Below are 26853 nucleotides of genomic sequence, written 5' to 3'. Positions count from 1 at the left end.
GTGTGCAGCTTCTGAGGGATATTCTGGCCAAGTAAATTCAACACAGAGAGGCCAGCTCAGTTTATGATGATTGGATTTGTTGTTTTGATTTGCTTTTAATAACAAAGTGAGCACAAATGGTAGCTTTTTCTGGAAAGAAATAAGATGATTATGAGGACTTATATGAAGAATTTTTCAGAAAATTGAAACTGCCTCATGAAAAAGACCACACACTTTGAGTAGCCCTTTTTGTTTCTTCCATCACATTCATGCATCTGCTTATTCTTCCAGGGTAGCATTGCCCGATTTGGGGAATTTCACTGGGAACCCACAGGTCTTCTGCCCTACCGATCCTTAGACATTTTTTCTTTCCCAAAATGAAAGATCATTGAAAACGAGCACCATTTGAGACCCTGAAAGATACCAAAACCATGTTTTTGAAGTGATGTAAATTACAGAGTGAAAAATTATTTGGAGAAGGCATGGAGAGTGGAAAGACTGTCTTCAGAAGACTATAGATCGAGATGGAAGATACCTTGAGAAACAATAGCTTCACATTCTGATATATTTTGGCTGCAAGAAATGTTTATAAAAGTGATTTTATAACAACATTTTTAACTTACCTTTGGTGGTAGTTACATAATTCCATGTCAACTTGATAAATAAGTGTAGGGGTGGAGACTAGTCTGTCAATCACAGTCTGATGATGCCTTTTGGGTATGACCTTCACAGGAGGATTCTGGGAGCTTCCTCTATCTCTGTGCTTTCATCTTCCTGTTGAGAAAACACACTGAATCATGCTGAGACCTGTGAGAGCCACATAGATGCTTCTACTGCCACTGAATGCACAAGACTGCCCTCACTGGCCTGTGATATTCCTGATTTGCATCATTGCATGAGGTGTTTAAGTCTCAAGAAGGATTTATAGACTAGTATTTTACTTATGGGTAAATATCAGACATAAACTTGAGTTGGACTAGGCTGGTATGTTTTCTTAATATACAGTTACTTTGATATAAAGCTCTTTCATATATATATATTTGTTTCTCTAGTCAACCTGGCCTAACATACTTTCATATATATATATATATATATGCACATTATATACTTATATAATTTATATACTTATATACATGCACATGATATATTTGTATAATTTATGTGTTATATGTTATATTTAAATATATTTCTACAATCCAGATAGATTGATGATAGCTAGATAGCCAGGTCTTTTTCATGATGCCATTGATTGGACTCAAATAGTTAACTTTTAGTTTAAGAAGCACACCAGCCTGTGTGATCCATGGATTATAAAATATATATAATCCAAATCCTAAGGAAGAAGTGTGATCACTTAATCATGAACACCTGGTTTGCATAAGGTTATGGATGACAGTGGAAGTCCAAAATCCATTTGCAGTACCCACACACATAATAAATCTCTGATGAATCCCTTCTGTCCATAGTTGAAGAATATGGATGACCTTGTTATCAGACAGAGAGCATTGGAAAGTCTATTATGGTAGATATCAGGTTAAAATATAATTCTTTATTTGATTTTCCTTGTGACCCAAGTTTGTTTCAGTTAAAAAAAAAAAGAAAGAAAGAAAGGGCAATATACTTGGATCACGCCTCTGGTGAATCCCTTCTGGCCAACGATCAGAGACGTGAATACACTCGATGTCATGCAGAGTGCATTGGAAAGTGGATTATAGCAGATGTAGGTAGTTTACAATTTAAGACCTTATCATTTGATCTCCCTTGTGACCCATTTTAAAGTTATTCTATTTTTTAATATTTTATTTCTTTTCAATTGAAGTTTTTCTCTGTTTTATTTTGGCATTCTTGTTAGTTTTTTTGGGGGGGGTATATTTTTCTGTTTCTAAAATTCTAAATAGACCGTAACTGGATATATGGTTTCTTGGGATTACTGCAGAGGAAGCTGGGGGAACAGAGAGAGTTAATATCAATGAGTACAAGAAAAAATGAAATGTTCAAAACTGATTATGGGGATGATTGATCTTGATATGATTAAACCATGGAATTTTATGATATGTGGATTATATGCAAACAATACAGTTTAAAAAAACAACAATACTGTTACACAGATTGATCTGTAGTTCTGGGCTATGACATAACCCCTTCAATGACCTCAGATAAAACCATATAAGTCAATTTTCATTAGCTTTATAATTCTCAAAGTACAGAGATTATTCAAACTGCTCCAACATTTGAGTTACCTGAGAATCTGGTTAAAATAAGGATAATTGGGTTTCCACTTTTAAGATTAGTCCCCATTGCTTTAATTTTTGGTCCAAGAGTTATTCTTGATGAAAATTCCAAATGGTTATTATGTGGTTCTTTGGAGACCCGATTTAGCAAAACATGTAAGTCAGGCTACTTGCTAACAGTAGGCTATTTTATATTTGTTTGTGTTTAGTTTTAATTTTTCTTGTTTTTGGGTTTTCTTTGTTTGGTAATGTCCACTCAGAGCACTGGAAACTGTATCAGCATTATCAACATCTGCCTGGATATCAATCTATGACCGAAATGGAAATGAGGAGATGATTTAGAATTTTTGAGGATGACAAAAATAATTGGTGAAATTATTGAGCCCATTTTATATCATGAAATATACACTTACTTTGCATATAATGTCATAGGTGTTTGTAACTTAAGCAAATGCCGAGTCTAATGAATTACATTGAACTCAGAAATCAGTACTATTTGATCTGGAATTATTTTACTCCAGAAGTGTATTGTTTTGCCTTTCACAAAAAATACTGAAGTAATATATTGTATGCTTTATGGTGGTCGATGTGGTTTTTTTATTGCTGGGGTCTTTCTTTTGGGGGAGTGGGGGAAAGGGAGGATAAACTGTACAATGGTTAATACAAATTAAAAATATGTTTGAAGCTTTTTCTTTGTTTTTGAGTGAAGCAATCTAAGCTAGGAAAGGGGAATTCAAGTATTGCTGCAATTTTAAGCTTAGGAAGGTGACATTGGAAGTGTCAATGCCATATTTTTTGTTGTCTTTCACTCCATTACTAATGTAATGAACCAAAGTAGGGGAATTTTATTATTTTGCTCTATTTATCCATTGTTTAAATCCTGGGTTAGGATATCATCAATGCATCCGTCACTATCTAAAATTTCAGAAAGCAGAGCAAAATAAAACTTTGGTCACTTCAAACAATAAAATAAATTTGACCAGGAAGAACTTTAATTAAAATGCCACTTAATAAAAAAATACTTATTCAGAGGAATTGGGCTACTGAAAGTGTTTTACTTACAGATATACATCTTAGAAAACACTTGCAATATTTGTTGTATATACAGATTTAGTGAATATTCAGGGATATGATCTTTATTTAAAAAGGATACAGACCTTAGGGGGGTCATTACCTTTATTTTTAAATGATATGGATTGGGAATATTTGGTAGGCACTAAAAGAGCATTGGTGGTAGAATATCTTGGTAAATAATTGAGAAAATGGATTCTAACCTCTTCCTGTAACAAAAAATGAGGAGAATCTAGCTTCTCAAGGATGACGTTTATGCCTCCACCCTCAATCCCTCTTGATCTTATTTTGACATCAACTTTTCTTCCCATGTTCTCTTCTTGTCTGTTAGGGAAGCTTACAGGTTACAAAACACTAAGGATACAATCTTTTGTCAGCAGCACCTCTTTTCAAGCCAGCTGGTATGCATTTCTCTCTCTAGTCCTTGGCTTCCATGTCTTGTTATCTTTTAGCTTATGACTTGTTCCATGGACCAGAAATGCTCATGCCTTTGATGCTGTGCCTCTTCATTATCTCATGGCTTTACATCCGCAGTCTCCGATGCTTTTTTGGTCTCTGCCACTTTGGGGAGGGATCTTGCATACCCTCCTTGGTGGCTATGGTAGTTATATAATCTCATGTCAATTTGAGGATATTGAGAATGAAGGGATGAAGTCTAACCTGTTAATCAGGTCACAGCCTGGTGGTGCTTCTTTGTGGGTGTGGTCTCCTCATGAGGATTCTGGGAACTCCCTCTCTTTCTCCTGGGAGACGTGCCACAGACTCTCTCTGCTTTACCTTCCTGTTGAGGAGACACACTCAGAGAGCTGGAGGAGCCATGTGGAGACTGGCATCAGCACTGAGATGTTTTCACTACCACTGGATCCACAAGACATTTCACCCACTGGCCTGTGATCTTCCTGTATTCACCATTTTCTGAGTGAGTCTGAAGAGGACTTTTGGGACCCTTATTGGACATATGGTTAATAATGGACTTGATTAGGACTGGGATGGGATGTTTGCTCAATAAATAATTGCTCTTTGATATAAAGCTCTATGTTACACACACATAAGTGTCTCTGGATTTGTTCCTCTTGTCAACCCAGTCTAACACAGCAGCTTTTTATTTTTTTCACTTTTCTTTTACATTTTTTTGGGCATCTAATCGCATATCATGAAATTTAATAGTTCAATTGTTCAAACATATCAAGAAAATTGGACAGTGATTACCAAAATCAATTTTAGAATATATGCACCTCCTACCCTTAAGGTTAATTTGCCTTTAAAATGAGTGTTTAATCACAATCAGTTCTAGTGTTTGTTCTCCCTTTCTGTCTCCATTCTTTACTACAGAAACCCCCTCACTCTCTCTATCTCCCACCCCACCGCTGTCTCAATATAAACCCTTGTATCAATTATTATCTCTGTCCATCCACTCCTTTTGTGCTTCACACTGGGAAACCACATAGAAACAATAAAAACAAAATCTAAATAAAATGATAAGGATAAATTAATAAATATATAAAGAAAACAAATAATGAGTAAAAAACAAAAGACTGTCATCAATATTTTAAAAGCCAGGGATAATATTTTTGGTTCTTCTTTCTTAATGGCTATGCAATTCCTTTTTCTGCCCCTGAGATGGCTGGCTCTTATACTTACCAGAATGATGAAAATGACCAATCCTGGAGTTAGAGTCCCGTAGACATCATTTTTATCATTGCACCCACTCATGTGGTGCGGATTATGAAGAGCATGGAGAGAAGAGTAATACCAAGTAATTTCACTTAATTGCAGTGACTTTTGTAAAATTCCTCACAGTTGAATCAGGGAGATTTGATGTCCTTGGACATTAAGCACAAGTGAATGTTAGATTAGAATTCATGGTGCATCTATAATCTTTATAAAAATTTAAAAAGTCACCTTACTGTTAGTATAATTTACATCCAATAAAAGATATCCCTTATGTGTGTATTTTGGATCAGTTTTGACTCAATAAACTTTTAATGATATACTGTATATATTCATGTACAAGCCGAGTTTTCCAGTACATTTTTTTTTTGCAGTTTTGGGGGTAAAAAGTAGGTGCTGCAGCTGATATTTGGGTTGGCTTACACTCCAGTATATATGATAATACTTAGTAGCTATTAGGTTTTTGAGGAAACATTCATTAATTTTTAATGAATTGGAAATAATTCTATATTAGATATAAAAGCAGTGTTTACACAGATTGGAGGATGTTTGGAGACATCCAACCATAAGCCACTGTAATTTCAATTGCCTCATTTGCATGTGAAAGTCGAATAACGAATAAGAAGAATCACAGAAGAATTGCTGCCTTTGAATGATGGTGTTGGGGAAGAACATTGAAACTATCACGGACTTCCAGAGGAACAAGCAAAGAAAGGCAGACAGAATGCTCCTTAGAAGCTGGCATGTCAAGGCTTCTCAAGTACATTGGACATGTTTGCTGCAGAGAGAACAGCCCCCACAAAAAGGCATCTGCAAGGAGGTGGATTTTCTCCAGGAGGACAACACGCTCAAACACAAGGATTGTGAGGAGGGGCAGTGCTTTGTTAGGTTTAGTGCAGGGTGGCTGCCAGTCTGAACCAGCTTCATGGCACCTAACCACAAAAAAACTCCGGAGAAAGCATTTGTTGATACCATTTGAATCATATGATTTTATTTTCAAATTATTTTACTAAGCACCATTTTTTAAATGAGAAGGCAGTAGATCATAAAAAAATAAGTGTTGAAATGTTTTAGCTTTCATTGCTTTAAGGCAATAAAATGTAAATAAGTAATTCTAAGGACACTATCCTGAAATCCTTAAAGTACTTAGAAGTTTTTTTTTATTTCTAGTCCATATTAACTACAAAATGCAGCTTCATCAAAAACCATTTTAAAAATTGTGTTATGATTTTCTATCACAATATGTATGCTATGATGCTGTGAATAGGCTATTTAGATTTATTAAGCTCCAGATTTAGTTTCTTCTGACGATATAATCGATATTATTCTGCCTTAATAGTCTAACCTTTCTGTGTCCTCATTGGTTCTACTATGAGGAAGGTGGAGTATATTTACTCTCTAATAAACATTTTTTCTGGGTTCTGTACATTCATATATTTTGCCAGGTTTTAATTTGGTAATTGTTTTATTTCTTACTGACTTTTAGAAGCTATTTTCAGTTCCATAAAGTTAATTTTGGCCCTGATCTTAATTGCAAAAATATTCTCAAGGTGTCATTGAATCTTCTCCTTGTTTATTGTGCTTAGACTGTTGAAGAGCATTTCCATTAGGTGATTTGATTGACTAATAGTTCTCCATCTTCTGAGCTTGGGCATGCACTTAGGTGAGCATTATACACCTTTTCCATGGAATAATTTATTGTACTTTCTTGAAGAGATAGTATAGTGTCACTTTTCACTTAATTTTTTTATTAGCATATTTACTTTGGAGTGAGAAGTGAGTGGGGTAACTAGTATCACCCCTCCCCCACCCAGATGACTACCTTTTTGGTTCTAATACATTTTAAAATTATACTTTTCTCACATATTTGAAATACTCCTTTTATGATCTACAATTGTTCTGTATTAAAAAATATTTAGTAAGTGATTTAAAAAGAATCTGCCCTTTGTCATAAATGGCAAGAACATTGTGATACTTGGTAAGTCTTGGTTTACCTTAGAGTAGCAGGTATGCAGTAGTCAAAATTATTTTTAAATTATTTTTGTTTAGTTAAATTTCATTTGGGGACAATCTTTGGAATCAAGATATAGTTCACGACTAAGCTTAAAGATAATGGGTAAAAACTCTAGTCCATGTTCCAGGAACTGGTTCACTATGAGAAAGCTTTTAAGAAGCATAGTGTTATGCCCACCATTGTGTCTTGTTGAAGAACACTCGATTATTAAAATAAACGTTGCAGTTAGGACTTGAACATTCACAATCTTATGTGAATATAGCCCCAAGTGGAACTTTTAAAGGTGTGTAGAGTCTTAGAAATACTTAAGCTGCATAAATGCCCCCAGCTCTGCGATAATCATCCCGTCCTTTACATAAATTCTTACTTGCCTTTGCTTAACTCAAAACATTGTTCACAACTCTAATCTCAATGAGAGAGGCAGCTTCTTCGGAAAGCAGTCACTGTTACAGCATGTGCATCTTGCATGTATAGTTTTATGATCCAGCTTGTATATCCTTATAAATAAATATGACCCTATGAACTCTGAAACTTCACCCAGGTAATTCAGATAGCACAAAGGAGCATACTAAGGCCCATGCTGTGCACTTTGTCAGTATTATCTACTGACAAAGTTACCCACGCATCAACGAAAAGATAGCAGTCCCCAACTCTTCCAGGAGTTGTGTACATTGAACCTTCTCCTCACCTTTAACTTTAGTAGTGAATAAGAAAATAAGTACAATTGCTCATTTCATTTGGTAAGGATTAAAAATAAAATAATGGGACAAAAATAAAGCACAGTGTCTTACATGAAGTGGACTTTTGCTTTCTTTTATTAGTCCCCACCTAGATATAATTTTTATTACATAGTACCAGATATATTTCCTCCTAACATATTATCCGCCTAACATAGTATCATTTAAAATTCTTTTATTTTCTTGAAATCACTTTTGTGAAATTTGCACTTTATGGGTATTATGCTTAAAAAAAGATAATTTTGTAATCTGACAAGAAATAATGAAAATATTTACCTAATTCATATAATATTATTTTTATGAAATAGTGAACATGCATATTCTAGTGATAAAATTATTCCTTTGAGTTCTGAGCTTATTGCTCTATGCTTGTGTGTGTTTCATGACTTTCGGCATTTGCTTTTTCAGTTTTCCATGTTGTTTAGATTTTCTGGAATTTAATTTTTTATTAATGATTATGATTTAGAAACATAACCTTCTACCATGTCAACAATGTTTATTTAGGGCTCATTGGATGAATTAATCATTATTCCTATTGTTGAAATGATATAAAAATATGTTCCAAATTAAAAAAAATAAAATCCTGTCCAACTGATCCCAATTCACCAAATCTAAGAGACAATAAAAATGTCCATTCAGTGTCCAAGGCTCTAGTCTTTACTGAAAAAGACTGCCACATCATTCTATAGCAGAATGGCTGGTAGATTTGAAACATTGATATTTTGGTAAACAGTTGACCACTTAAACACAGCGGTGCCAAATTAATCAATAGCATGCATTTTATTGCCCCTGTCATAACTAAAAGTTATTCTCAAACCATTAAGATACTAAAATAAATTTAATCTTATGGAATTGATGATATTTTAATATAATGTAGAAAATAAATAGTGTCACCACAAAACACCTGTAGAAAGAAATAAAAATGATACGACTCATGCCCAGCCTTATTTATTGTATTGTTTTCTTTTCTGGTACATTTTTGTGTCCTGAAGCTAACTTCCAAGCCAAGGAAATACAAATTAAAAACAAAACAAAAAAAACCTTTAGATAGATATTATTTCTTTTGAAAAACTGTGATTCTATTAATAATTTCTGGGGAATTTTAGGGAAAAAAAGATAGTTCTATAGGATTGAAATACTCTTATTATTTGGTTCCTGTCAACAATATGATCTACATGTGAAATTCTTATTTCTTGTACTATTCCAAGTCATGTCAGACAAACATCTGTAGTCTAATTTATAAAGGGCTCAAACAATAGCAATCATCTTATCCACAGTCTGTTCCCCTCTGTGGTCCTCACTCATCCTAATGGAAAAACTTAGCACTACTAAGAATAGGCATCAGTGGACATGTTATCAGTAGAGAGATAAAGTAGAGAGAGAGAAAAAGAACTAGTGAGCCAGAGAGGATAATTTCATCCTTATAAAGGACAAGAGATATGGAAATAAGAATCCAAGAAGCGGGAGAAGTTCAGGTAGCTGAGTTTTTTAACTTACTTTATATAGGTTGATATCAAATGATAATTTTTTACTGCACTTTCATAGATGAGATTACTGAGAGAAATGTCAAATAATTTCCTCAAGTCTGATAAAAGTTTAATAGCTTAACAAAATCTCACATTTTCCAATCGAGTATTCATGAAATTGGGTCAGATTGCCAGTTAACCTGGGTATGAGGTAGGATGATAGTCACTCCTGGTTGATGCTGGTTGCTGGTTTTAGAAAAACCACAGGGAAAAACAAACTATTGGACTTAATTATTCATGAAATACTTATATCATGAAGAATGCCCTTAATATTATGTAGTATTACACAATAATATTATGTAAATCAATTAGTATTTGATTTTCATACGAAATATATTTGTTAAACATGTCAAAAATTCTTATAATTGGTCATTATCAAAATCCATTTAATTTTTTTCTGTTTTTCCTCTATTTCCTATCTTTTATTTATTTATTTATTTATTTTACGTTCTTCCTTTTTTTTTACATTTTATTAGGGGCTCATACAACTCTTATCACAATCCATACATATACAGATACATACATCAATTGTATAAAGCACATCCATACATTCTTTGCCCTAATCATTTTCTTTCTTTTTTTTTAAATCTTTTTATTGGGGCTCATAAGGCTCTTATCACAATCTGTGCATACATCAAATGAGCAAAGCACCCTTATACATTCGTTGCACTCGTCACTCTCATAATTCACCTTCCACTTGGGTTCCTGGAATCAGCTCGGTTTCCCTTTTTTTTCCCCATCCCCCTCCCTCCCCGATCCCACCCCTGGTCCCTTGATAGTTTATAAATAATTATTATATCTTATCTTACACTCCCCGGCGTCTCCCCTCACCCACCTCCCCCTTGACAATCTCTCAGAGAGGAGGTTACACATAGATCTCCGAGATCGGTTCTCCCTTTCTACATGCCCTTCCCTCCTGGTGTCGCCTCTCCCACCGCTGGTGTTGAAGGGTTCGTCTGTCCTAGATTCCCTGTGCCTCCAGATCCCCACTGCACCGCTGTACATCCTCTGGTACAACCAGGTCTGCAAGGCAAGGTAGGATTGGGGTCATGATGATTGGGAGGGGAGGAAGCGTTCAGGAACTAGAGGAAGGTTTTGAGTTTCATTGTTGTTACACTGAACCCTGTGTGACCCATCTACTCCTCACTACCCCTCTGGAAGGGGTGTTCAGCTCTCTACAGGTGGGCATTGGGTCCCCATCATGCACTCCCCCTCTTTCACGGTGATGTGATTCTCACCACCACCCCACCTTTGATGTTGGAGACCTGGTCTCCTCTATCCTTCATGGTCACCTATGTTGGTGTGCTGCTTCCGTGTGGGCTCGGTTGCTTCTGGGCTAGATGGCCGCTTGTTTGCTTTCAAGCCTTTAAGTCCCCAGATGCTATATCTCTCAGTAGCCGGGCACCATCCACCTTCTTCACCACACTTGCTTATGCACACTTTCGTCTTCGGCCATTATGTGAGGAAGGTGATCACACAATGATTGTTTTTGTTCCTTTGTATCTGCTACATGGTCCATTCAACACCTTGTATTCGCTTAGGCCGTGTGCTGCTTCTCTGTGGGCTTTGTTGCTTCTGAGCTAGATGGCCGCTTATTTGCCTTCAAGCCTTTAAGACCCCAGACGCTATATCTTTTTTTGATAGCCGGGCACCATCAGCTTTCTTCACCACATTTGCCTACACACACGGCTGTCTTCAGTGATCATGTCGGGAAGATGGGTATCCTGCAATGGCTGCTTAGCAGGGCGAGGTGCTATTGTATTGGGGGATTATGCATGAGGAGGCCCAATGTCCATCTGCTACCCTACTACTGAACCTATAAATATATGCATATAAATCTATTGCCCCCATAAACATAAATATATTTACATATGTACATGTCTGTATTTAGGCTTCTCTGTATGCACTTTGCCTCCTACTCCTTTCCTCTATTTCCTTTCGCTTTCCTCCCGTCCCATGACCATGTTTGGCCTTCATTCTGGATTCAGTAGTTCCTCTCAGTTACCTTGCTCTTGGTCACTCCCTTCCAGTCCTCCCCTCCCCTCCCTCCTCTGGTTTAGAACCATTCGCTGTTCCCTTGTCCTGTGTTGGGCGACACCTCCTCCCTTCCCCTACCTCCCACGCTCTTATGTCCCTCCAGGACCGTTGGTCCTGTTGTTTTCTTCTCTCATTATTTGTCCAGCCGATCTTGTCTAGGTGGACCTGCTGACATAGTAATATGTGCATACAAATGGATATGACTTTGACTGTACCCAAGTGGCCCATAAGAACATGGCTTTGACAGAAGCAACATCGACATGCTGATAAGCAGAAAAGCCACTAACATACAAAATTTACAAGGTAAAAAACAAAACAAATTAAAAAAGACTAAGCAAAAAGATAGCAAATATTAAAAGAAAAATTGCTAGTAGTTCAAGGTCCTTTCGTTGGCCTGTAGACCATCCTTTATACTCCCTCGGGCTCCCTCTGCTCTGCTTCCTCCTCTGCTCCATTGCACACCCCCAGTGTTTGCCTCAGTGTGGCGGGGTCAGCTCAGTCGCCCATCCCCCATTGTGTCTCAGGTGCTGTCCCATGTAGGGCCATGTGTTGGTGCAGGATGTCGTATCTCGTAGTGTGGTCAGCTGAATGGTCCTCTCTGTATGACGGGCCCTTCTAGCTGGTCTATCGACTTTGGGCTTGGTGGACCCAGGTGTACTCCACTACGTCCTTTCTCCTTCTTTTGTTTCAGCTTCCTTCTGGATGTGGTGTGGTGGGTCAGTTCCTTTCCCACTCCAGATGATCTATTTTTGTTTTCTGTGGTATTCCCTTCGAGTGTGGGGGTCAGCCTAATTCTGGTTTGGGCCGGCTTGTCGTCCAGCCTCTTTGTGTAGACCTCTGTACTTTGCGTTGCCCTCCTTGTTTGGTGTGTCGTGTTGGGGTCCGTATGCATGTTCCAGATCTGTGGGGACACAACCGATACTCTCCCCCGGGTGGGTTAGTACCCTGCCCCCCCCCCATACCATCCATTCAGATTCTTCCCCTCCCGGTTCTCCCTCTCTCTACCCCACTACTCATTCTTTATGCTGGGCTCTCATATACCTCCCTAGGTGTGGCCTGTCCTCCCTCCAACTATCTATGCTTCCTCCCGTTTATTGTGGGATGGATGTTTATTCTTCTAATTCTGTCATGCTGATTGTACTTACCTCAGGGGACTCATGTTGTACCTGTCCCTTTGGGTCTGGCTTACCTCGCTTATCATAATTCCTTCCAGCTCTTCCCATGAAATAACTTGTTTCATGTGCTCATCGGTGCTTTTCAGTGCTGCATAATACTCCATTGTGTGTATGTGCCAAAGTTTGCTAATCCACTCGTCTATCGATGGAAACTTAGGCTGTTTCCAAGTCTTTGCTATTGTGAATTGTGCCGCAATAAACATTGGAGCGCATATGACTGGTCGTGTTTTATTTGCTGCTTCAACCGGGTATATGCCCAGTAGAGGGATGGCTGGGTCGTAAGGTAGATCAATTTCCATTTTCTTTAGGTATCGCCAGATTGCTTTCCACAGTTTCTGTACAAATCTGCACGACCACCAGCAGTGGAGGAGGGTTCCTACTTCACCACAGCCCCTCCAACACTTGTTGCTCTCTGATTTACTGATCTGGGCTAGCCTCAGGGGTGTTAGGTGGTATCTCATGGTTGTTTTGATTTGTATTTCTCTTATGGCAAGGGACTTCGAGCACTTTCTCATATATTTATTGGCCATATTGATCTCCTCTCTAGTGAAAGTTCTTCTCACTTCTTTTGCCCACTTCCTTAGAGGGTTAACTGTTTTCCTCTTTTTGCAGGTCATGATGGTGTTGTAGATTTTAGTAATGAGCCCTTTGTCTGACGTGTCATTACTAAAAATCTTCTCCCAGTCTGTGGGTTGCCTTGTCACCCTCTTGGCAAAGTCTTTCGAGGTGCACAGGTGTTTTATTCTTAATAGATCCCATTTGTCGATTTCCAGATCACCTGTGTGTGTCCCCTTCCCTGTTGCAGTGAGCCTATGTGCTCCCTGGGCCAGTGCTCTGAGATTAGTCCCGATTCCCTCCTTAATGGTCCTGATGGTTTGGGGTTTGACTTCTAGATCTGTGATCCACCTTGAGTGTATTCTTGTGCATGGGGTGAGGTAGATGTCTTGTTTCAACTTTCTACATGTGGATATCCATTGTTTCCAGCACCACTTATTATAGAGGGCATCTGCTTCCCACTTGACGTTTTTGGGACCCTTATCAAAGATCAGTTGTCTATATGCTGATGATTTTACTCCTGGGCTTTCTATTCTTTTCCACTGGTCTGAGTGTCTATCATTGTGCCAGTACCATGCTGTTTTGACCACTGTAGCTGTGTAGTAGGCATTAAAATCAGGTAGGGCGAGTCCTCCAATTGTGTCCTTCTTCTTGAGGAGTTCTCTGCTAATTCTGGGTTTCTTCCCTCTCCATATGAAGTTGGTGGTCAGTTTCTCCAATTCTTTGAAGAAGGTTGATGGTAATTGGATTGGTATAGCATTGAACTTGTAGAGTGCTTTAGGAAGAACTGTCATCTTTACTATGTTCAGCCTACCTAACCATGAGCAGGGGAGGGTCATCCATTTTTGAAGGTCACTTTTGGTTTCCTGTAATAGGGTTTTATAATTATGCTTATAAAGGTCTTTAGTATTTTTTGTTAAATATATTCCTAGGTATTTCAGTTTGTTCTTGGCTACTGTGAAGGGTACTTCCCTCTTAATCGCCTCTTCCCTGGCCCTGTCCGATGTGTATAGAAACCCTACCGACTTCTGTTTATTGATCTTGTATCCTGCTACTCTTCCGTATTCCTCTATTGCTGTAAGTATTCCAACTGTGGAGTTTTGGGGGTCTTCAATGTATAGGATCATTAAAAATGGTTTTATTGCGAGCTCTTACATAGTTCAATCACATCAAGCAGTATTATACAATTGCTACAACAATCAGTTTTGAAACACTTTCTTGTACTCCTTGATATTAGCTCCCTTTTATCCTCTCCAACCCCCACTCAACCCCCATGAACTCTTATCTATCTATCTATCTATCTATCTATCTATCTATCTATCTATCTATCTATCTATTTGTTGGCTGGTTGCTTGAGGCCATATCCTTCCCCACCCCCTATCTCCTTTCCCATACAATTCTGTTCTTCACTCCTTTCAGTGGGATCCTACAGTCACCCATGCTATAAACTCCGCCCCTCCGCATTCCATCCTGTACCTCAGGGCTGTAATTCTGATGTTTGGGTTTAGGAGGGGATGCAAGGAAGGGCTGTTTGATCACCTTGCTGCCATCAGCTGAAAATGCTCCCACTCATATCCACAGCCCAGAGAAAGCAAAAACTCTGCTCTGTTCCCCTGCCTACTCAGGATCTCAGGCGTGCTCCAGATCCCTGGCCCGCCAGATCTCCATATTGCTTTAGATCTCTGGCCTGCTCATGGGTGTCCAGGTAGCATCCACATTCTCTCATCTTTCTGATCTTCAGTTCCACAGTGTCTGCCATAAATCCGATATTAGCCCGTATGACTGATACCAATCTATAAAGTCCTCTTCAGACTCAAGAAACACATGCAATGATGCTAAATGCAGGATGATCACAAGTCAGTGGGTAGAAAGTCTTTGGATCCCTGGCATTGTAAGCATCTCTGCGCTGGCAGAGGTCTGCCCATGGCTTCTCCATTTCCCAGGGCTGCATCAGGATAGGTCCATGTGGCTTCTCCTCAGGGATGTCTCACAGGGAATTAGTCTTGTGTCTTGTCAGCAAAGCATCTCTAAGGGAGCGAAGTAGTGAAAGAATGTGTCTTCCTCCTCCAAGGAGGAAATACCAGAGTTCCCAGAATTCTCAGCAGATAGCCATGCCCATGCAGAGCCCTCATTGGTTATATCTTGATTGACAAGCCAGACTGCATCCCTTCACTCGTAATCCTCTCAAATGGACACCAGATCATGTCACTACCACACCTTGACAACTCCAACCTTTTCTCTGAATATCATGGTGTTAAATTGTCATCCATATTGAAGACTCAATCCTTCATTTTCATCAGCAATTGTTGCACGTTGTTTTCACTCAGCAAACATGGTTGTGTCATCTGCATCTACTGTAGGTTCTTAATAAAACTTCCTCCAATCCTGTTGCCACATTCTTTCTCATTCAATCCAGTTTCTATGATAACTTGTTCAGCATACACATTAAATTAATGTGGCCAGAGGATACAATCTTGACACAAACCCTTCCTGAGTGTGCCATGAATTCTATCCCGTTTCTGTTTCAAAGCTGTCTCTTGATCCCTGTACAGCTTCCACAGGGCACAGTGAAATATTATGGAATTCCAGTTCTCTTCAAGGATATATTGGTTATGATCCACAGAGTCCCACGCCTTAGCATAGTCAAGAAAACACAGGAACTGTTGTGATGTTCAACACAGTTTCCAAGGACAGCACTATAGGAATGTGTACGAGTGGTTTTCTCTTTCAAAAAAGGTAAAATGTTGATTGATGACAAACCCTCATTCTGGACATTCATCCATTTCTTGAGCCTATCCTTTGATAATTCATGTGCAGATCTTTTATTCATAATTTCTTCCATTTGTTTTAGCCATTCTATATTCAAAAGCAAATTTTAGAGTCTCTTCTGATATATTTTTTGTATAATTGATGACTTCCTTTTTAATGAATGATATATAATTTTAATCATTTTATTGGAGGCTCTTACAGCTCTTATAATGAATGATATTCTTGATGTCATCCCACAACTTGCCATATCTTCTGTAATTAGTGTTCAGTAACTCCTAAGATGTTCCTGAAATTTAATTGGAATAAACCAATGGTCATATTTTGGTTCTTATGAAATTTTTTTGTTTTCTTCAGCTTCATCTTGAACTTGCATATGAACAATCGATGGCCTGTTCCACAGCGAGCCCCCAGAGAGCTCTACTTTGGCTGCCAACATTGAGCATCTGCATAGTTTCTTCTTGCAGATGTGTCAAATTGACCCCTGTGCTTTCTGTACACCTAGTTACATGGACAATTGCTGTTTATGCTGTTGACAAAGAGGATTTTCAGTTGAGAAGTCATTAATCTTGAAAAATTGCATGATGTGATCTCCATCTTCATGTCTATCAACAAAATCTTATTTTCAAACTACCCTTCCTTCCTTTATATTGGCAATTTTTGCATTCTAGTTGTCAATAATTATCAACAAATCTTGTTTGCATATTTTATCCATTTCAGAGTGAGGAAATTGATTTATTTTTCAACAGATTCATCATTAGATTTATTAGTTAATGGATACTTTTGAGTAATAGTTTTCCTAGCTGAATTTCCTTTTAGGCATCTAGACATTTAGTTATCACATTGTACTTCAAGATAGATCCTGAAATTTTCTTTTTTCTTTTGAATGCAACCCCACTTAAAAAAATGTGTCATTCATAGTGTAGTATACCAGAGGATTATCTGTTTAAAATGTTACTAAACCAGGGGACCCTAAAGCAAGCTTGTCAAAGAAGAAAGAATATTAATATATACTTCCAATTTCCTAGATTCATGCTTTGTACATTCCACTCTCTAATTGTTAATTGATGTGCACAGCTGTTTATTTTCATTTTGAGTCATGCCTCACCACCTAATGAAAGTTGAGAAAGCTTTACTCAATCCATATCATCACGGTCAACTCTACTTTGAGGTAGCTCTTCTTCAGTCATATGCTGAGTTCCTTCCAACCAGAGGTGCACAGTTTCTGGCATTATATCTGATAATATTGGGTCATACAATATTCTATTGATATTCATGAGTTTTTCAGTGGCCAATATCTCAGAACTGGGTAGACTATGCCTTCTTTGTAATTTTTCCTAAGTTTGGAATGTACATTGATTCTTCCTGTTCACCTTGGGTGACCACACCCCCTATGCCCCTTGTATTTAAAATACCTGTGACATCTCTTCCAGCATCACAATAGCACACAAGCAACCGCAATATAACGAACTGACAGCCAAGTGGTGGAAATGTGTGCCTTTAACCATCATTTTGGGGCTGGTATTATTATTTTTTATTTTTATAAAACATTAAAACTGTGTTAACATCTGACCCACATACTCTTCTTCTATTATTTGACCACGTAGTTACTCCTCCTTTTACGTGTTAATTGCTTACCTCTGTTAATTTCCTGTAGCTTGTAAGTTCCAGTGTATATCTTTTGCTTTCATATCCTCAGTACCTGAGGAGTGTGTGACAAATAGTAGGTTTCCAAAATATATATTAAGTAAATAAAGACATTCTTAAAGTATATTTCATATGAATTAATTGTTTCCATTTTATTTTAGTGGAAATGTGCATAATGATGGTTCGTTGACACATGGGTTTATCTGTTCAAATACTTACACCAGATATTATTACAGTGTAAGTGGTAATTTAATGGGAAGAAAGAAAACGTACTTTGATCCTTTTATCACAGGGAACTTTGTGCTGTTAAACACCTTTCCATTTTATGTGTATACTTTTCTTAGCAGTAAACCTACTATTAGATTAATTATTCTTGATTTGTCGAGTGGGTAATTTTTAATTTTTCACCACCATGAATGAATGCAAAGTATTTAATTATATTACCATATACCAACAATTACAATAATTCAATTATGCCTTTTCCCCAGAATTTTCCGATGATAATGAACAGTATTTTGTTTTATTCATTTAAAACCAGATTGACTATTAAGAAAGCCTCCTACATGAAAATACCTATAACCAACAGTCCTCTAATTGTATTTAAATTATATTCCAGCTAGTGGTTTTAGTACTAATGTAATATAATGGCCCTTGAGTTTCCATTCTTTCAAGTCTAAAGAGAAAAAAGAGTCAAATCTTTTTCCACATATAAAACATGACACATGTTCATAACTTGCTCTTCATTCAACAAGTGAAAATTCAGCAAAACCCTGGCCCTAGAGTAAATTCTGACTTGCTATATTCCTACAGAATTATGGAGAATGTTTCCAAAATTGTAAATATTTACAGGAGCCAACTTTCCTTTTTTCTCTTGCAGAACAGCTGGTGGGTTTGCATTTCTTATCTTTCAGTTGGCTGCCATATGCTTAACCACAGTACTACCAACATTTTTAACCAGTGAAAAGTTCAGTCAAGTCTGTTGACATTACCAAGTAGGCTTAGGTTAGTAGTTAGCATAACTACTTAACAAGTTATATTAAAATCCACCCTTTCAATAAAAAAATTAAATGTCACTAATAGTTATGAAACCACTGAAAATCCCTTTAATTTACTTCAAATTAAGCTCACAGGACTTAATAAAACAAGCATTTGCCAGGTGAAGAAAGGACTATAAATACATTTCATTATTGTATAATATTTTAGATTTAGTTTTAAAGCCACATTTGTGATTATAGTAGGTTGTAATGTAAAAATAACAAATTAATATCAATGATATTAAAACTGTAATAATAGGTACATTTATTAAACAATGTGTAAAACATTGAGACATAGGAACTAGTGTTAACACTTGGCCTCTTTCATTGCTTGTGTGAGTCTACAATAGTGTAGTCATGTGAAAACAGTTTAGTGGTTCCTCAAAAATGTACACATAGTTACCATGTGACTCAGAAATTCTATCCCTGACCCTTCAGATCTAGCTCAAGAGGGAAAAAAATAAAACTGAAGTAGACTTGGAGACTATAGTGACATACATGGTCATACACATATATGTATATATATTATTCTTCGGTATAAGCAAAAATATTGAAAGCAGGGACTCAGGTAGATAATTATAGAACTATGTTCATTATAGTAATTTCATACCAAAATAAAGCTGGAAAGCACTCAGGTGTGTATCAAGAGAGGAATGGCTAAGGAAAACATGATCTATCCACACAGGAGAAGAGTAGTCATCAAGAACAGAGAATTAAATTCCAATACATACTACAATATGAATCCACTTTGAGACATTATGTTATATAAAATAAACCAAGGGAAAAAAAGGTGTTTTTATAATTTTTAAAAATTATTAGGTTGATTCTCTGGTGTTACCCAGTTCTACATTTATTAAATATCCTGATAAAAGTTCTATATGATATTTTATAATATCAATTCTTTGGGTGTTTTCCTTCTTATTACTTAGATGAATATTTCTGACAGTCGAGATAATAGGTTTGATGATTTTGATTTTTTAGCAATGTTCTGATTTTTGTTATTTTATTCTTTTTATTTTTCTTTATTTTTGAAGAAGTAAGTATAGTTTTATATGAAAAACTTAATATATGTAAAGTATGCACATGATAAGTTTTATCATGTGCTTCTACTCATGAAAAAAACACTGAAGGAAAGATTGTGAATATATTCATCACTTCCAAAAGGTTTTACATATTAAAACTAAATCACAACCCCATCTTATCTTTATACCATCACTGGCAGTTTTGAAAAACATTCATGTGTTTCTTTTCACTATAGATTGATTTGAATTTTTTGGATTTTACAGAAGTGAAATATGACTGGTCCATTTTCATGCAATCCATCTTATAAACAAATGGTCCATTTTTCTAACTTCTTTCATTTAGCACTACCTTTTGCCAATTGACTAGTAGAAATCCATCTTTGTGTCCATTCCCAAGAAAGGAGACACAACAGAATGCTCAAATTAAGGAACAATATTATTGGCATCACTTGCTAGGAAAATTTTGGTGAAGATAATTCAACATCAGTTGTATAAATACAGTGACAGGGTGCTGCCAGTGGCCCAGGCCAGATGCTGCAGAGGATTTGGAACAAGAGTCATCATTAGGCCCATGCCGAACTTGTACATGGAATAAGAAGCAGTTGTGAGAACAGAATAAAAGACTACTGCATGGTTTAAAATCAGGAAAGGTGCATCAGGGCTATATCCTCATATCATCCTCAATCTGTAAGCTGAGAAAATCTGAGAAGCTGGGTTATATGAAAAAGAATGGACATCATGATTGGAGGAAGTCTTACTAGAAACCTACAATAAGCAGATGACACAGCCTTGCTTGCTGAAATGGAGGAGGCCTTGAAGCACTTGTTGAAGATCAAGAATTACAACCTTGAGTATGGCGAGTGAATCAGCGTAAAGAAGACCACAATCCTTACAGTTAGATCGAAGGGTGACATCATAAAATAGAGAGAAGGTTGAAGTTGTCACAGGGTTTGTTTTGCTTCTGTCCACAATCAATGCTCATGAAAGAAGCAGTCCAGAGATCAAAAGTTGATTTGCATTTGGTAAATCTCCTACACAAGACCTCATTAGAGTACTGACAAGTGAGGAAATGACTCAGAGCACCAATGTGCATCTGACCCAAGCCATAATATTTTCAAGTGCCTCAGATGCATGTGAGGGTTGGACATTGAATAAGTATGACCAAAAAAAATAATTAATGTATTTGAATTGTGGTCCTGGAGAAGGATGTTGATAGTACCTTGGACTGCTAAATGGACAAACAGATCTATATTGGAAGAAGTAAGGCCAGAGTGCTGTTGAGAGTTAAAGGTGGTAAGGCTTCCTCTTACGCACTTTGCATATCTTGCATGTTGTTGATGGGTCCGTGGTACCTTTGGTAGAGTAGAGGGGCAGAAAACAAAGGAGGACCCTCAAGGAGATGGATCAGCATTACGGCTACAACTATGTGCTCCGGCATTGTAACAGTTGTTGGTGCAGGACCCAGAAGTGTTTGGTTCTATTGTGCTTATCAGAGTTGGATTGGAACCAATTCCAATGTAACAACAGCATTCTCCCCACAGCTGTGTGGCTGCTTCACAGAAGATCCCATCATGGAGTTGATCGTATTGAGTTAAGTCATATCATAGGAGAATCCTGGCCTATTGAAGCCAAACTAAAACCTAATTATCACATTGTATATACTACTTAAAAAATTCATGTTGATAAGTCCATGTTGATACTTATTTGCCATTCTCCAAGGAGATTTTGATCAAGCTGAGAAGATAAATTTGTAAATTTCTGTCTATAGTCCCAGGCTGAATGATAAAAATTCTGTATCATTATTCAAGAAAGAGCACCTTATTTCTTACATGGTAACCAGAGGTTGAAAAATGAGTGGAGGTAGGAAATTGGGAAGCAGAATGAAGAGATGTGGCAATGATGTGAAAAATGTTTTATATGGATTTGCTATCATCCCAAATTCTTGAAACTTTTATAGAAAAGAATGGTTTTTATAATTTGTTTGCCTCTTTTTTTCAGCTGTGGGCTGAATACTGTTATGAATTTGTTGATCAGGGAGGTGATTTGATGATCTTAGAGGCTAAAAGCAGAAGTCATTTATTTCTTCTGTGTTCCATTATAGTTTAATGTCTAACTGAGCTTTCAGGGATTGAGATTCCTGAGGGAACTAAGATTATCATTGGAAAAGTTCTGAGAACAGAATATCCCATTTCATGGAATGCTGCAAATGATTGCTCCTCTACAATTATTGACAATTTAAAAATAAGAATTGAAATTAATGTATGATAAATGTTGAAATAATGTAACATTTGCTATGAATTCTGAAATCATTTGAAACATCAGTTTCTTTGGTCATTACCATATGAATGAAACTATATTTTACTATTCAATATTTTGAGGCTAAAATAAGTGAATTATTTCAATGATCCATCTGCTATAATTCCTCCTTGGTATTCCCTCTGTGAGTATCCTTGTGCTTCGGAACAAACATCTGCCCTCCCTGAAGTCTAACATACTATACCTAAAGGAGCTGTGATGAAATTCTAACTGGATCAGGGTGCAGTATAGAACATACAACTTTCCTCTAGATTTTTAATGCTCCCCCCCCATCAGGACCCCAATTCTACCATACAAATTTGTCTAGACCAGAGGATGTACATAGGTACAGGTAAGAGCTGGAAACACAGGGAATCCAGGATAGATAAATCCCTCAGGAGCAATAATAAGAATAGTGATACCAGGAGGGTAAGGGGAAAGTAGGGGAGAAAAGGGGGAACTGATCACAATGATCTACATATAATTCCTTGCCAGGGAAATGGACAACAGAAAAGTGGGTGAAGGGCAACATCAGTCAGTGTAAGACATGAAAAAAATGATAATAATTAATAAATTATCAAGGGTTCAGGAAAATGGAGTGGGGAAGGGAGGGAAAAAAGTGAGCTGCTGATACCAAGGTCTCAAGTAGAAAGAACATGTTTTGAAAATGATGGTGATAACAAATGTGCAAATATTCATGACACAATGGATAGATGTATGGATTGTGATAAGAGTTGTATGAACCCCAATAAAATGATTTTTTTAAAAAGAAATTATTACTGGAGTTCATAGAATCCATGTTACATCCTGAAGTTCTTTTCCTAATTATCTGTTTTTGGGATATAAAATTTTATATTACATTAATATTCACTTATTCCTAAATTTATATGTTTTAAACATTAACTATGCATTTATGATGATCATTACAATATATTATCATTAAAAGGAGGCATGGTGGCAACAATGAGTTAAGCATTGAGCTTCTAACAATAAGGCTGGTGTTTCAAATTGACCAACCTTTAATTGGGAAAGACGAAGTGTCTGCTTCTATAAAAATGTACAGTTGAATACCCAGTGGGGTAGTTTTAATTTGTCCTATGGAATCTCTATGACTGTTAAATTTGGTATTCTTCTAATCATGTAAGAGGATACTAGTTCTGAGGATTAATGGAAAATCATAAATGTATGGGAAACCAAAAGATGTTAGGCAATGATAGAATACATCCATAATCAAGTTTCTGGAATTTTTCACTTCGAATATCTCCAGAAATGCTGGATTCTTTATTTTTTGCCTCCCCAATAAATTACCTTCAAGTCTAAATCAAGTAACTACTAAGAACAGAAGAGGGGCTATACAATCAATTTTCCCAGTGTGAGAGGTTCCTTACTTCCCATTTCCTGAGATCTTCCCCACAATAATGTTATTTGCTGTTGAGTTGATTCTGACTCATATAAATCCAAGGGTTGAAGAAGAACTGCCCCTGGGACATTCTTGCCTGTCAGCAGATCACGTCATCTTCTTCCTTTGAAGTCACTGAGGTGCATTTGGACTTCCAACATTTTAGTTAGCAGTCAAGTTATTAACTATTATGCCACTAGACTTTCTTCCTCTCTGTGATAATAGTTTACAATGCTATCAGCTTAATTTTCTTTTAATCAATTGCTTTGAGATAAGTGGCACAAAAATTAAAAGTATTCGGTGTTTTCCAAGGTTGATGCTCCCCCAAAATTAAAATATTAACTAATGGTATTAAATAAGAGGAAGTTTATAGAATTAAAAATTATTTAATTGGGGGATTATACAACTCTTATCACGATCCATACATACTTCCATTGTGTCAAGCACATTTGTACATTTTTTGCCATCATAATTCTCAAAGCATTTGCTTTCTACTTGAGCCCTTGATATCAGCTCCTCATTATCCCCCTCCCTCCCCACATCCCCCTCCCTCATGAACCCTTGATAATTTATAAATTATTATTATTTTGTCATGTCTTACTCTGTCCGATGTCTCCCTTCTCCCCCTTTTCTGTTGTCTGTCCCCCAGGGAGGAGTTTATATTTAGATCCTTGTCATCAGTTCTCCCTTTCTACCCTACCTTCCCTCTACCCTCCAGGTATCACTACTCTCACCACTGGTCCTGAAGGAGTCATTTGTCCTGGATTTTCTGTTTCCAGGTCCTATCTGTACCTATAGATTTGTAAGGTAGAATTGGGATCATGACAGTAGAGGGAGGAAGTATTTAAGAACTAGAGGAAAGTTGTATGTTTCATTGTTGTTACCCTGCACCCTGACTGACTGGTCTCCTCCCCGTGACCCTTCATAAGGGGGTGTCCAGTTGTCCAGAGTTGGGCTTTGGGTCTTCACTCTGCACTCATCCTCATTTACAATGATATGATTTCTTGTTCTTTGATGCCTTATAACTGATCTCTTCAACACCTTGTTGTCATACAGGCTGGTGTGCTTCTTCCATGTGGGCTTTGTTGCTTCTGAGCTAGAGGGCTGCTTGTTTATCTTCAAGCCTTTAAGATCCCAGATGCTATATCTTTTGATAGCTTGGCACCATCAGCTTTCTTCACCACGTTTGCTTATGCACACATTTGTCTTCAGTGATTATATCAGGATGGTGGGCACCCACTGATATTTTTTGTTCTTTGATGTCTGATACATGGTCCCTTCTACACCTCATGGTCACACAGGATGGAGTGCTTCTTCCATGTGGGCTTTGATGCCTCTCAGCTAGATGGCTGCTTATTTACCTGAAAGCCTTTAAGACACGAAATGCTATATCTTTTGATAGTCAGGCACCATCAGCTTTCTTCACCACATTTGCTTATGCACATATTAGTCTTCAGTGATCGTGGCAGGAAGGTGTGCATGATGGAATTCCAATTTAATAGAATAGTGTTCTTGCATCGAGTAAGTACTTGAGTGGAGGTCCAATGTCCATCTGCTCCCTTAACAGCAAACCTATAAATATATGCACATAGATATATTTCCCCATCCTCCTATATAAATATATTTACATATGTATATGCCTGTATTTATACCTCTATAAATACCCTTTGTCTCCTAGTTCTTTCCTCTATTTCCTTTTACTTTTCTCTTGTCCCACTATCATACTCAGCATTCATTTGGGTTTCAATAATTTCTCTTGGTTACATTGCCCTTACCAAGCCTCTCACACCCTCCTTGCCACTAATTGTGGATTACTTTCTGCTCCCTTGTCCCTGGGTGGGTCAACACCATCTCCCTACCCCAGTCTCCCCCTCTCCCATGTCCCCCGGAACCATCGGCCACCTTGTTTTTTCCTCAAGACTCTTCATCCAGCCTATCTTATCTACATGGATCTGCAAACATAATAATATGCACCCAAGAAACAAGGCATAGCTAGACAAAGCAACAAAAGAGAACACAATGATTATTATAAAAGAGAAAACCAATGACCCATAAAAGAATAAATTAATTTAAAAAGAAAAATTTGTTTTTAATTAAAAAAAAGAAAGAAAAACATGTAAATAGATCACAGTCTGATTTTTGACCTCTAGGCAAGTCCTCCAGTCAAGTCTGATGGGGTACCATGCTCTGGTTCCCAAGTCTATCCTTTGTACTCCCTCAGGAGCTCCCTGCTCTACTTCCCCCGTTTCTCTGCTGCACAACTTTAGTGTTTTGCCTTGGTGTCGCAGGGTCAGTCTCAGCCAATCCCAACACTGAGTCTCCAATGTTGATTCCCGCAGGCAAGGGTCAAAGAGGGACATCGTGTCTTATAGTGGGATCAACCATATTGTCTGTTCTATGTATTGGCTGTTCAGAGCAGGGATATCTTCCTCCAGGTCTGGTGGGCCAGGATGTGCTCCACTCTCTCTTCCTCCCCATTCATTTGCTACCATGTACTCTGATCAGATATATCCCTCTACCCTAGCTGAAGCTTCAGTGCCATCCTCTAATGCAAATTCTTCTGGGGGGAGGTGCAGTTTTCCACGAATCTGGTATGGGGGTTGAGCCCTCAGACCTCTCCATGTTGGCTCACTGCATTTGCATCCCAGAACACTGGATTTAAATCTGGTTCCTCTTTCCTCATGGAGACATAAACAGTGCCCTTCTCTTGAGTGAGCCAGTGCCCTATACCCCACCACAAACCCTCCCCCTCTTTCCTGCTAACCCTCCCTTTTAGTTGGCTACCATATGTACCCCTGGATTTGGTCTGACTCCTTCCATACTTACTACCTGGACCTCACCCCTAGAGTGCTTGTATAAGGTAGCTTTTTCCCTGTGCCCCTCTTGCATTTTTCTGTTCTTTCCTTCCTTCCTTCCTTCCTTCCTTCCTTCCTTCCTTCCTTCCTTCCTTCCTTCCTTCCTTCCTTCCTCCTTCCTTCCTTTCTTTCTTTCTTTCTTTCTTTCTTTCTTTCTTTCTTTCTTTCTTTCTTTCTTTCTTTCTTTCTTTCTTATAAACTTACCTCGGCAGACTCATGTTGTACTTGTCCTTTTGTGCTTGACTTACTTCTCTTAGCATAATTTCCTCCAGTTTTTCCCATACAGCGATAGGTTTCATGCATTCATCACTGCTTTTTAGCGATGCATAGTACTCCATTGTATGTATGTACCACCGTTTTTAGTCCATTCGTTTGTTGATGAAATTTGGGTTGTTTCCAACTCCTTGAGATTGTGAACTGGGCTGCAATGAACATTGGAGCACAGATACATGGCCGTGGTTTGTTTTCTTGCCTCTTCTGGGTAAATGTGCAGTAGGGGGATTGCTTGGTCGTATGGTAGCTTAATTTCCATCTGTTTTAGAAATTGCCAAGTCGATTTCCATAGTGGCTGTACATACCTACAGGTCCACCAGGAGTGGATGAGAGTTCATATCTCCCCACAGGCCCTCCAACACTTGTTTTCTGATTTTTTTTTAATTGGGCTACCTTTGAGGGTATTAGGTGGTATATCATAGTTCTTTTAATTTGCATTTCTCATAGCTAAAGATCGGGAACATTTCCTCATATGTTTATTGGCCTAGGATTTCTGTCCCTGTGAAACTTGTGTTGAGGTCCTTTGCCCACCTCCTCAGTGGGCAATTAGTTTCTTTCTTTTTGAA

This window comes from Tenrec ecaudatus, chromosome 4 (genome assembly GCF_050624435.1).
Source record: "Tenrec ecaudatus isolate mTenEca1 chromosome 4, mTenEca1.hap1, whole genome shotgun sequence".
In the NCBI taxonomy this organism is placed as follows: Eukaryota; Metazoa; Chordata; class Mammalia; order Afrosoricida; family Tenrecidae; genus Tenrec; species Tenrec ecaudatus.
This window is presented reverse-complemented; position numbering follows the sequence as displayed.